We start from the raw sequence: 13,417 nt of genomic DNA, 5'->3' as shown, positions 1-13,417 counted from the left end.
GAAGAAGACCATGACATCAGGGAAGTAATACCATAATATATGTAAGTGAATTGGATTTAAGTGAAGAAGGGCTATGCAAGGTCACCAGCTTCACTTTGTCTTCTGGAGCCATCTGGGTCCAGTGGCAAGATAAAGATCAGGACACAGTAGATGCATACATACACATACACTCAAGCAGGTCAAAAATAGAAAGTCCCCAAATATACAAAAATATTTATAAATACATTTTTTGTAACAGCAAAGAACTGAAAACAAATTAGCTCCCCATAGATTGGGGAATGGTTAAATAAACTGTGGTACACAAGCATAATGGGATATTACTATGCACAGTAAATGATGATTATGAAGAATACAGGGAGGAATAAGAAGACTTGTTTATGTCAATAATCGAAGTAAGGAAAACCAGGAATCTACAATGATGAAAACATCATTAAAGGAAAGAACAACCACAATCAAAACTGAGTAACTTGTAAATTACAAAAGACCAAGCGGGATCCCAAAGAAAAGATATGAGCATGTACTTCTTTCCTTTCTTTGCAAAGGTAGGTAGACCATGGAGGTGTAGCAAGGGCACACTGTTGGAACTAGCAGATGAGGAGGCCCTTCTCACCAAGGTCAAGCCCATGATCCCATAACCTCCTGCTTTCTCCAGCCTATTCCCCTCCCCCCATCATACTCTCCCCCTCTTTCTTTCTAATCTTCAGTTGCTCCCTTTGAATAGGAGTTGACATAGACAAACTGGGGCCTGGGAAATGACCTTTAACTACATTAAATTAAATGACTAATCATTAATGGCCACCCATTTAAATGACAATTCTTCATCTTTTGTGGGGACTGTAAGAACTGCATTCTTTGACTAAAAAATTCAGGATGCAGGCATGGTACAAAGATTTCTTAACCTAACTAGCACCATCTATTTAGAGAGTTTAACCTTGACAGACACCAGAATAAGCAGTATACTCAATAACTTGTGCCAGGATGGAAAAAACCTTAAGACTCTGAACTTATCTGACAATATACAAGAACTTCCAAGTTTGAATGGTTGCAGTGCTTTGGAGGAAATTTCATTACAACATAATCAGATCCATGAAATTAAAGAAAGCAACTTTCAAGCATTTAACTTCCCTGCATAACCTAGATCTGAGTAGATGCCTGATCTAGGAAATTCACAATAGAATATTCATTAAGCATGGGTCAATCATTAACCTAAATATCAGTTTCAATGAATTGACTTCATTTCCAACAGAAGGACTGAATGGGTTAAACCAGCTTGAACTGACAGGCAACTTTTATCTGAAAGAGGCATCAGCAGCAAAGGACTTTGTGTATCTTGGGTCTTTGTCTGTGCCATATGCTTAGCAGTACTGTGCTGTTTTGGGATTCTTACACAAACTCAAACACAGACCTCCCAGACCATAGCATTTCCTCCAGTCAGGAAAAAGCTGACCCAGCAGATCTCACAGGCAGGACTGAGAAAGAACACAGCCAGACCAGTATATACTATATCCCTTCAACAGGTGCCTTTAAGTACCGTGAATGTCTGCTGAGGAACTAGATGATCCATTTCACCATGGATCACCATGTGATTTATTAACCTTGGTTGCCAACCTGCTTGTCCTTGTAATGCCATTTGCAGCTTGGGCTCCATGGCCTTCCTCCAATGTTCATAGGCCTGGTTTCTGTGTCTAACTTATAGGAGTCTATACTGGCATTTTAACTTTCCTGGATGCCATCTCTTGGGGAAGATTTGCTGAATTTGGGATCTGGTGGGAGACTGGCAATGGTTACAAAGTTGTTGGCTTCCTTGCAGTGTTTTCCTCAGAAAGTGTCATATTTTTATTGATGCTAGCAGCTGTTGAATGAAGCTTATCTGCCAAGGAGATCCTGAAAAATGGGAAGAGCAACCATCTCAGACGATTCCAGGCGGCTGCCGTGTTGACGTTTCTGTGTGCTGTGGTGGCCCGGTGCTTGTTCTTTTCCACAGAGGGAAATACTCTGCACCTTCCCTCTGTTTGCCCTTCCCCACTGGTAAACAGCTTCTTTAGGGGGTACTGTCACCCTAATGCTCCTTAGCATTTCTCCTAATGACTATTATCTACACCAAACTTTACTGTAACCTGAAAAAAGAGGACCTCTGGGAGGACTCTAAGGCTAGCATGATTAAATAGATCACTTGGTTACTACTAACTGCATCTTTTTTTGCCCCGTTACATTTTTCTCATTTGCACCATTGATCACTGAGATTTCTGTCAGCCCAAAGATCATGAAGTGTGTCACTTTGATATTTTTCCCATTGCCTGCTTGCCTGAATTCAGGCCCATATGTTTTCTTCAACCCCAAATTTAAAGAAGATTTTCACATATTACCATGAAGAATGGGTCCACTGCCATTTCCATCAGTGGCTAGGGTGCTTATATGACCCAGGATTTCTACCATGACTGTGGCACATATTCATACTTGCAAGGAAACCTGACCATGTGTGACTGCTGTGAATGGTTTCTTCTAACAAAGCCAATTATCATGCAAACACTTAATTACACAGATGAGGAATACTCATTTCTCTCAAACAGTTCAGACCAAATACCTGTGGGTATGCCTGCTTTGGTTCCCTATTTTTATGATATACCAAGAGTTAAACACTGAAAAACACTGATAATTAGTTATTCTTTGTCACACACACACATACACAAACCCTTTTAAAAAGTAAAAAGATGATTTTTCTCAAGTGCTCACTATTCTGAAGTTTCACTGGAGAAGAACTTCTGTTGTTCCTGCCTGGAGTCACTACTAAAGAGAATATGGCAGGGTATTTCTCACATCATACATTTTCAAAGGACAAGGGCCTAAACTTAATCAATGAGGATGCTGTTTACAAGTACTGTCCTTTCTTTCACATGGTTTCCTAACTTGAAAAACTTTGTTAAAATTTGTTAAAAACAAATCCAAATCATATTTTGCTTCATCTGATATGCAAGAGACAAGTTCATCACCACTTCCCTAAGTACAAGGTAAAAAATAGCTGCTAATATTAGAAAATTAGTTTAAAATGTGGTTTCCTATAAGCAAAAAAAATTCCTTGCAAATTTTCTATAGTGTTTTCAACATTAATTTCAAGACAATGTAATGCAGAGCCAATAAGAGAATGTCTCCCACACAGAACTGCGAAGGGATGGGGGAAAACTGGGACACTAAATGCATTTGCTTTTTTGTTTGGAATACCAGGGTCACCCAGCTAGGAAGTGTCTGAGGTTAAATTTGAACCCAGGTCCTCCTGACTCCAGGGCTGGTGCTCTATCCACTGTGCCAGCTAGTTGCTCCAAGGTCATCCACTTCATCCCCAGCCTTCAACAGTCACCTTGACTTTTATCTTGCCACTGAACTTCAGTGACTCCGAAGGACAGAGTGAGGCTGATGGCTTTGAGCAGCTCTACCTCTTTTAAATTCAATTCACTCACAAGTCAGGATATCATTCTCATGATGTCTTTGGGCCTCTTGGAAAACAAAGGATGGACAAACAACAACAATCTGGCTTCCAATGTCATCACTTAAGTGAACCTGCCCTTACTAAAATCCACAAGGACCACTTAGTGGCCTACTCAGATGTCCTCATTGTTCTTGACTCCTACAGCATTTGACACTGTTGGCCATTGCTGCCACCATCCCTTTCTGAAGAATCTCTCCTCTCTGGGTTTTCCTGACACTGCCTTCTACTGGTTCTTCTCCCACCTCTCTGATCCTTCTCAGTCTCTTTTTGTCAAAACTTCATCTACAACATGCACTCTAAATGTGGGCATATCCCAAGGCTCTGTGCTGGGCATTTCTCTCTCTCTCTTCTTTCTCTCTCTTATTGACCTCATCAGTTCACATGAATTTAATTATCATGTCTAAGTAAATGACTCCCAGATCTCTATTTCAAAACCTATTCCCTCTCCTTAGTTCAAGTCTTCGCCTCCAGCTGTCTACTGGACATTTCAAAATGTATGTCCCATGGATATCTCAAACTCAACAGGTCAAAAACTGAATTTATCTTTTCCTCAAAATCCTCTTCCCTTTTGAACCTATCTATCACGACCCCACTATATTTCCAGTCATCGAGATACACCTCTCTCACTCACCCTACATATCCATTCACAGTTTATAAATCTGGGGGTTTCTTTTACCTTCACAACCTCTCCCAGGTCTACTCTTTTCTCCTTACTCTCACAGCCACCACCCAAATAAAAGTTCTCATCTCCTAACTGGTCTCCATCACTCAAGTATCTTCTTTTTTCAATCAGCACAACTGATTTTTCTTAAAGTACAAATCTGACCACATAACTCCCCTACTCAAACTCCAGAGGCTTCCTATTGCCTCTAACATCAAATATAATCTCCTCCATTTGGCATTTAAAGCTCTTCACAACCTGGTTCCAACATGTTCTCCCAATGTTATCACACGTTATTACTCCTCTCTACACACTGCACTCTCACCAAACTGGCCTTCTGGCTGCTCTTCATAAACAAACACGCCATCCCCTGCCTCCCTGAGACTGTACTGGCTGGCCCTGGACTGGACTTCCTCCTCACCTTTCTCTAAGAAGTCACAGTTTCCTTCAAGGCTCAGTTCAAGGACTGCCTTCTCCAAGAGATGCTTCCCTAATTCCTCCAAGCTTCAAGTCTTTTTTCCACAAATCAGGATCTATTCCATAACATTTTCATATGAACAGGTATACCTTGGAGATATTGTGGGTTCAGTTCCAGACCACTACAATAAAGTGAATATTGCAATAAAGCAGGTCACATGAAATTTTGGTTTCCTAGTGCATATAAAAATTATGTTTATATTTCTGTAGTGTATGAAGTATGCAATAGTATTACGTCTAAAGAAACCATGTACCCACCTTAATCAAAAAATACTTTTTGCTAAAAAATGCTAACTATCATCTGAGCCTTTGGTTAGTCATAATCTTTTTGCTTGGTGGAAGGTATTGCCTCAATGTTGGTGGCTGCTGACTAATCAGGGTGGTGGTTGCTGAAGGTTGGGGTGGCTGTGGCAATTTCTTACAATAAGAACAATGAAATTTGCAATATCATTTACTCTTCCCTTCACCTAAACACTTAGAGGCAATTGTAGGGCTATTCATTGACCTAATTTCAATATTGTAGTGTCTAAGAGAATGGAGAGGTTCAAGGAGAGGAAAAGAGACTGGGAACAAACTGGGTCAACATTTATCGATAAATCTGCAGTTTTATATGGGCATGGTTTGTGGTACCCCAGAACAATTACAATAGTAATATCAATGATCACTGATCACATATCACTATAACAGATATAATAAAAAAGTTGGAAATGTTGAGAGAATTACCAAAACGTAGTACACAAAGACACAATGAGAGTACAGCCTATTAGGAAAATGGTGCTGACAGACTTACACAGGTTGCCACAAACCTTCAATCTGCTAAAAAAAAAAAAAAAAATGCAAAGTGTTTTTATAAAACAAGGAGCACTAAAGCAAAAGGTATGCCTGTACACGTGTCCTCGTCCTCGGCCAGACTTCTGGAGAGAAGACAGCCATTTCCACTTTTATATTTGTACCCCCCAATGCCTGGCATACAGTGGGTACTTAAAAATCCTTGTTAACAGACTGATGTGTTGGTTGGTTTTGCCAAACTACTCTTCTTCCTTTGTTTTTTTTTTTAAAAAACAAGAGATGGATGATAGCTCTCTGGATGAGGTAGGAGAAAAGGATCTATTTAGAAATGAAAATGTTATAAAATCAGAAAGAGAGCAAAGATAAAATAAAATAACCAGAGGGGCCCTCCCATACCACCAGGTCCAATTTTTCTGAACAAAAATTTCCTCTAAAATCTCCCAACAACTGGAGATTCAGACTGGGCTTAAGGACCTCAAGGAGGAGGAGCCTGTTGCCTTCTGGGGCCAACCATCTTACTCTGGGAGGACTCTAAATAGCAAGACTAAACTGGCCTCTTTGAAACTTTCCCCCTCATTGCTCCCAGATCTGCCCTTGGGGACCAAATAGAAGAAATTAAATCCCTCTTCCATATGACTGCTTTTCAAGTACTTGAAGACAGTTATTATGTTCCCCTGGAGTAGTCTCCAAATTTGGTTAAAAGGAAACAGATTTAGCCGAAAAGCAGAAGGAGCTTCCCATGGTGAGAAGAGATAGATTTACACCCTGGAGTGAAATCCCACCTCCTACTTGCCTTGCCTGTATGTCCTTAGGCAAGTCACATTAGCCCCTGGGCCTCCATTTCCTCACCTATAAAATCAGGAGTCTGGACTAGATATCTCTTAAGTAGGCCTTAGATGACCAAGATGAAGACCGCCAAGAAGGCCTTCCCTAAAAGATCTACATTTCCTGTGCTGAAAATCAATAGGACTTCCTACAGGTTTGGCCTAAGAAGTAAAGAAAGATGGAAATGGAGGGCCCATTCTCCCCTTGGTCAGTAGAGGAAAAAGTTGAGGGAGTCAGTATCAGTACTGCTGTCTTCATTGTACAGATAACCTACCTGAACCTCTGTTTTCTTAGATATCTTGTTCACAATCATTACACAGCTAGGAAGTGTTAGAGTTGGCATTCAAACAATAACTCCTATTTTAGAGGGCTTTTAGCAGTTTCCTCATTAAACCTTGTGAGGTAAGGTTGGTAGTACAAGGATTACTATTCCCATTTGACAAATGAGAAAACTGAGCAGAGAGGCTAGTGACTTGCCCACTGTCACAAAAAAAAAGGTTAAGTCACACTTCTGAAGTGTTTGAACAGAGAACTGAACTAAAAACTCATTTCTGCTAACATCATACACCCCTATTCAATCAACTCTAGTAGATCCTACTACCTCCAGGATCTAATACAAAATACCCTGGTTTGACATTCAAAGCTCTTTCTAAACTGGCCCTTTCCTACTTTCTGGGTTTCTTCCACCTCACTCCCCTGTCCATACTCTGCTACTCTGTGGCACGGGCCTCCTGGTTGCTATTGGCACATGCTAATCCACCTTCCATTTCCAGACCTTTTTCACTGACTGTCCTCTATGCCTGGAATTCTCTCCTTGCTTATCTTCACCTCCTGGCTTTCCTGGCTTCCTTCAAGGCTCACCTTCTCATCTGATTATACTACTCCGGCACTTCTCTGCCTTTTCCACTGTGCTAAGTTAGTCCAAGTGATTCCATGTTTAAACATTGGTTTACCTTTGGGCATGTGTGAAACCAGCCGACAGAGATTGGTGGTCTGGAAACACCTTGTGCCTTTGTACTTACACTGAGGAAAAACTAAAGTGGCATAAAACCTATTTTTTCATATGGGTACCCAATCAGCATTGTTTTTTCTTTTATATAGAAGTCGTTTACTTCTCTCTATAAAAGCTAGGAGTTGTTTGTAATTGGAGCTGGCCACACCCCAACAGCTTGCTGCTTTGGTGTGCTAAAAAAATTACCTCTGCCTTATTTCCTCTGTTTGCCTGAGTTTGCTATATTGACCGGAACCAGACACCACCAAGCCTGGTAAGTACCTTCCTTCCCCTTCCTTCTTCATCTCCTTTGGTATACAGTCTTCTTCCACCCAGATGTAAGATCCAGGAGGGCAGGGGCTGTCTTTCTGTTTTGGTATTTGTATCCCCAGAACTTAGCACAGTGCCAAACCCACAATCAGGTACTTAATCAATTTTGATTGATTTACTGCTCGTTCTTTCCCTCTGAGGCTACTCCTACTTTATACTGTCTATATCTTTTTAATACATAGTTATTTGTATGTTGTTTCCCCATTGGACAGTGAGATCCTTCATGGGAAAGGCTGTCTTTTGCATTTCTTTGTAATGCTTAGCACAGAGCCTGGAATACAGTAGGCTCTTAATAAATGCTAGCTGAATGACTGACGGGCCCTGGAGTCAGGAAGACCTGGGTTCAAATCCTACCTCAGACTAGCTGTGATCCTGGGCTAGTCCCTTAACTTCTCTGGGTCTCAGTTTCCTCACTGATAAAAAAGAGGGGTTATGTTCTCATGTCTTTTCCAGTTCTTGGTCCAAGATCTTATAAAGGATTACAAGATTTTCTCATGCCAACCCGATAAAATAGACAGACTCCAAGCCCAGGGCACTCTTCCCCATTCTACAACTCTTGAGAGATGCCCCCTTTGTCTGAAAGCAAACAAAAAGGGAGCCTGTTCACACAGAAGCTAAAAGAGCCAAGAGAATTAGAAAGCTCCTCGTGATCAGATGTGGTGGAAACAGCAGTTATACCAGTTCCATGAACAGAGTAAATATAAGCTGTTCAAAGGGAAAAAATATAAATCAAGATGTATTATTATTTTGTTAAAATAAACTTTAAATAATTAGGAACTAATAAATTATGTATGATCATTACTTAATTGAATATTTTTGTTTGCTAAATTTTATTTTTAAAAATTCATAATGATTTAAAGATTGCTGTGACTGCTGATTTCTTTCCACCTAAAGTATTGATTCAAGAGTTTTTTCTTAAATTCACAGTCAAAATCTGGCTTCCTGAAACCTATACCCACTGCCCTTTTTTATTTGTATTTTAGAGCTAACTAAAATAAGTCTCCTTACTCTTCAAATGTCTGTGGACAGTAATTATATTCCCATGAAATCTTCCCTTTTCCAACCTAAGCTGCCCCTAAGCTGATCATATGACGTGTTTTCCTGACCTTTCACCACTCTGGTCATTTTCCCTCAAGCATGTATGGTGGGTATCTTTCAATGTCTCTTTAAAAATGTGGTACTCAGAAATAAACACAATATACTAGATGTGGTCAAGCCAGAACAGCACAAGATTATTGACTATTTCCTCTCCTTGCATTTCTATTAGTGAAGCCTAACAAAAATGGCACAGTGGATAGGGTGTTGGACCTGAAGTCAGGAAGACTCATCATCTTTGAATTCAAATCTGGGCTCAGATACTCCCTAGCTGCATGACCCTGAACAAGTCACTTAACGGTTTACCTCAGTTTCCTCGTCTGTAAAATGAGCTAAAGAAGGAAATGGCAAACCATTCTAGTACGTTCACCAAGAAAACCCCAAATGGGGTCTCAAAGAGTTAAACATGTCTGAACAACATCAAAAAAATTATTTTTTTTGACAGCTACATAACATTACTGGTTCACAGTCTGCCTGAGTTAACCTTTCAATTCAATTTAACAAACAATAATTAAAAATCCAGGGTATACAAAAATTCCTCCCCATTCTTGTAACTATGCAATTGGTTTTTAGTACCTCTTAAGTTCAGAATTTTATATTTGTTCCTCTTAAATTTCATTGTCTTGATTTCATCCTCATTTTTTTTGGCATGCTGGAAGCTTTAAAAATCCACGTTATACACAGCAATCTCTCCAAGCTTGTATCATCTACAACTTAGAAATATCCTTCCCATCTATTCCTTCAGCTAAACTGCTGATAAAATACCAACTAGAACAAGACCAAGGACAGAAAACTGTGATATACCACTAGAGACCTCTCTTTGTAGGCTGAGATTGAACCATTAATCAACACTCTTTGGGTACAGTAAGTTGATTAGTAAAACTACGTTATTTTATATTCATTAATAAAAGCTCCCACCACTGTGCCAAAGCCACTCTCAATTTCCCTAGGTCTTTCAATTCCATTCTACTTATTGTGTTCTCCCACACAGCTCTTAGATGAAATAGCAAATAGGGAGTGGTTTTTTTCAATTTGACAAATATTTATTGCACTTACTGTGTATAGGAGCACCTTCCTAGGCTTTGAGGGCACACACACACACGTGCGCACACACACACACACACACACACAATAATTTCTGCCCTCTGGAAGGGACAACATATACAAAGTGTCCCATGAGGAGTATACACACACACATTCATACATACACAGAGAACTATAATGTAAGGTATGGGAAGAGATAAGGGAAGTCTTCATGGAAGAGGAAAGACTTAAAGAAAGAAAAGAATTCTGAAAAGAAGGAATAAGGAAGGTGTCCATAGGAATGATTCACTGCAAATGCAAATACAAAGATAGCATGTTGAGCTCAGCAAAGAGTTAATAGGTCAGTTTTGCTGAACTGATTATACAAAAGGGAATACTCTGAAATAAGTTTGCCTGGAAAGAAAGGTTAAAGGCAGGTTATGGATGGAGTTTATTTAAATGCTAGGTTGAATTGGTAGTGTTTTATCCTAGAAGTAAGAGGGAACCACTGAAGCTTTTTGAGCAGGGAAGAGGATGGTCAGACATATATGCCTTAGGAAGATTACTTGGGCATTTGGGTGAAGCACAGATTAAGAGGATAAAGACTCAATACAGGGGGACCAGTTAAGAGACTCTGATCCTATACAATCAAGGGGGCCTGGACTAGGACATGGGCATGTTACAGATCACCCAAGGTGGTGAGACAACTGATGGGGCATGAAAAAAGAGAGTGGAGTCAAAGTCAAACTCAAGATCGCAAATTTGGGTGACTAGGAGGAGGGTGGTTCACACAAGAGCATCGGGAAGTTGGAGGAGAAGCAGGTTTAAGAGGCAAGATGATGAGTTCTCTTTGGAATATAGTTATTTTGAGGTGAACATCTCTCCAGGGGCTTGTCCAGATGTGATTTTGGTTTGGGGAAGAGATCAAAGGGCTAGACAAGTGCATCTGAGAGTCATGTGCAAAGGGACAATAACCAAATAATCCACAGAAATGGAGGGGCTCATCAAGGGACAAGATGTAGAGGGGAAAGTGCCTAAAACAGAACTTTGGGAGACACAGAAGCCAGGAGAAGGGTGAGGAACCAGCAAAGGAAACGGAACAGAAGCCAGTCAGGTAGGAAAAGTAGTAGTATCACAGCAACCAAAGGATATGAAAGTATCCTTCCTGTCCAAGGCTTCAGAAAGGTCAGGAGGATTAGTAGAGAGAAAACGTCACAGCACTTAGCAGTTAGAATACTGGCAACCTTCCTCCTCAGAATCTGGGAGCACAAGTCACAACAACACTCCTGTGCCAAAGAGCATTGGAGAAAGACATACCACATGGGATACTCAAGATTCTGACTTTGGGAGCCCTGTACTTTGCCCTTGTCCTCTGAACCCATATAAAGATAAACTGACATTTTATAGCTCTTGAAGCTTTGTAAAAGATTTCATACACACTATTTGATGCTCACAACTCTAAAAATAGATCTCTAACAGGTATCAGTATTCCCATTTTACTGAAGAAGTGAGGTGGCACACAGTAGGATTTGAACCAATCTCTCCAAACTCCAAGGTCAGCACAGATTTTCCTCTAGGTCACAGGGCCTTAAGGAGAAGGAAACTCCTGAAAAAGATGGGTTGGCAAAATTCCCTGGCCTCACCTTTAGGGGCTGCCCCTCCAAGCAGGGCAGAGTAGCACTTCCCAATCAACCTTTTCCTGAGTCATTATAAGGAATCATCTCAAAATAATAGGGAGGTGCAAAGGTCAAGCTAGGAATGGATAAGACAGTGAAACAGAAAAGAGGGAGGACATAAATACAGCTGAAACAAAGTATGTGCTAGGGATGCCTTGTCTGCTTGACCTGGTCTGGAATGGTCTGGCACCCTGTGCAAGAGATACCCCACTTCCTATGTTCTGCCTCCCCCAAAAAGCAAACTGGCTAGAATGACACACAGAAGGTATATCCTTAGCTCCCTTTCCCTGAAGCTCCTCATTAGGGTCACTCTCCTCTGTCCTCCTCTTCCTATACCAGACTGACCTCAAGAACCAGAGATAAGGCACAGGTCCCACTGTCCTTCTGAGGCCCAATTACCTGGCCCTCAATCTAAGCCTGGCCTTTTCTGACCTGGGATTTTTTTTCTCCCAGCCTCTTCTCCAACAACCTTCAGGGAGCCAAAGATACAACTCCTCGCTTAGACATTAGGTAGATCACCAAACAGGTTACACTACCCTTAGCACCACAGGACTACCCATAGGGGATGGTCTCCATGTTTGTCTTGCCCAATGGCACAGTGGGACAAGCACGAGGGAGTCTTTTTCTCCCTTCTTCTCCCTCCTGCAGAAAGTTATGATTCTGTAGGTCTGGCTGAATGACGAGAGACACCAGGCTCATGCAGCTCCGAAGTAGTTACCAAGCAACTGAGTTCCTAGAGATAAGACAAATCCCTGTACCTGTTGCCATCTGTCAATAAACATTTAGTTAGTACCTACTCTTCGTCAGGCATTGTGCTAAGCTTTGCTACAGGAACAGTTCTTTGAACTATTAACCCCTACTAATATGGAGAATCTCAACCAAAGCTGGAAGCTGCCTTAATGCCCAAACTAGAAAGAGTTTTCCAGAGCAAATCATCGTGATTTGCATTTCTCTAAGGAGGGGAAGGAGAGTAGAAAGAAGGCTTAGTCTACCCTAGGAAGCAATTCTGCATCATGATGTAAGACCCCTACAGTTTTTCTGAGGAAAGGCTCAGAATGAAGAATTATGTAGTCAGCTCACTAGTGTCATTGGATCTCTATTTAGGTTATCTACAACCAGGACCAAGTGATCATCGCTAGAATAAGTTGTCAATATGAAAGCAGGAAAGACGGCTATAGCCACAACAATTTCCCTTCTCTGCTCCCCACCACAAACCAACCCACCTCCAAACAGCTAATCTAGGTGGGACTTGATGGCCTCCAAGGTCTCTTCAAGCTCTAAATATATGATTCCCTGATCATTATTCTCATTTACAGGAAAGGAAACTGAGGCTTAGAGAATTTAAGTGACTTGCCCACCTTACACAGCTGTTAAGTAGCAGTACTAGCATTTGAAGCCAGGTCACCTGACTCCCACCCCTGGTTATAAGGAATCTTCAGCTCTCTTCAAGAAGAACTACACACACTCAGAGGGCACACAATTTCTCCACAGCTCCAGAGACACCTAGGCAGCAACTCTGAATGAGGCTGGCCAGTGGGGAGGTAGAGCCCTCACAGTACATTTGTTGTGAGGGAAAAGCGGCAGCTCTCTTTGAGTGTGGAGGGACCAGCAGAAGAGGAATGAGGCCCTATGAGAAGGGAAATAGGGTGCCCAGGCTTCTTAAGAGCCCTAGGGTGACCAGTTTCATTTCCAGAAGAAGGGAGTAGATGGATAAATGTATCTTATCTATAAGCCTCATTTAATGTATTTTTTTTAATGCATTTATATAGACTTCTTGGTGAGAGGAGGGGCTCCCTCATCCTGGACAGACTCCACTTCAACATTTAGATCCTGGCAGGGGGTAAAGACTGAAACCCAGGGCGGGTAAGTCAGGGAAAGGTGATTGACACAAATCTTCACCAAGCCCTCCAAGAAAGAGAGGAGAAAATTTGTCTAGGTTATTCACAATCTCTGTACCCTCTACAAATCTAAAAGTCTATGTCCCCTGCATGAGCATACATTCAAACACATATAACACAAACACACCCACAAAATACAGCCCCTCACAAACTCACACATATATGACA

The 13,417-nt window shown here is 41.2% G+C and overlaps 1 protein-coding gene and 1 pseudogene across 12 annotated transcripts in view; one reads left to right on the top strand and one right to left on the bottom strand.

Annotated features, from left to right (window-relative positions):
* Positions 1-13,417, bottom strand: part of ST3GAL4 (ST3 beta-galactoside alpha-2,3-sialyltransferase 4) — a 118,349-nt gene that overhangs the window by 32,272 nt on the left and 72,660 nt on the right. The gene's annotated exons all lie outside the window — the stretch shown is intronic.
* LOC140503204 (leucine-rich repeat-containing G-protein coupled receptor 4 pseudogene) lies at positions 516-2,643 on the top strand (annotated as a pseudogene).

The sequence above is a fragment of the Notamacropus eugenii genome, chromosome 5, assembly GCF_028372415.1.
Source record: "Notamacropus eugenii isolate mMacEug1 chromosome 5, mMacEug1.pri_v2, whole genome shotgun sequence".
Taxonomy (NCBI): domain Eukaryota; kingdom Metazoa; phylum Chordata; class Mammalia; order Diprotodontia; family Macropodidae; genus Notamacropus; species Notamacropus eugenii.
This window is presented reverse-complemented; position numbering and strand designations above follow the sequence as displayed.